Genomic DNA, 234 nt, shown 5'->3' on the forward strand with positions numbered 1-234 from the left:
TGTCACACTGAGGACACTTGTAAGGCTTCTCTCCAGTGTGAACCCTAATGTGAGTCTTAAGGTTTCCTCTATTTGTGAAACTCTTTCCACACTGAGGGCAGGTGAAGGGCTTCTCTCCAGAGTGAAGTTTCATGTGAGTCTCAAGGCGTCCTTTCAGAGCGAAGCTCCTTCCACACTCTTGGCAGGAGAAAGGTTTCTCTCCAGAGTGAATTCTCAAGTGATTCATAAAGTTCA

This window comes from Puntigrus tetrazona, chromosome 4, assembly GCF_018831695.1.
Source record: "Puntigrus tetrazona isolate hp1 chromosome 4, ASM1883169v1, whole genome shotgun sequence".
In the NCBI taxonomy this organism is placed as follows: domain Eukaryota; kingdom Metazoa; phylum Chordata; class Actinopteri; order Cypriniformes; family Cyprinidae; genus Puntigrus; species Puntigrus tetrazona.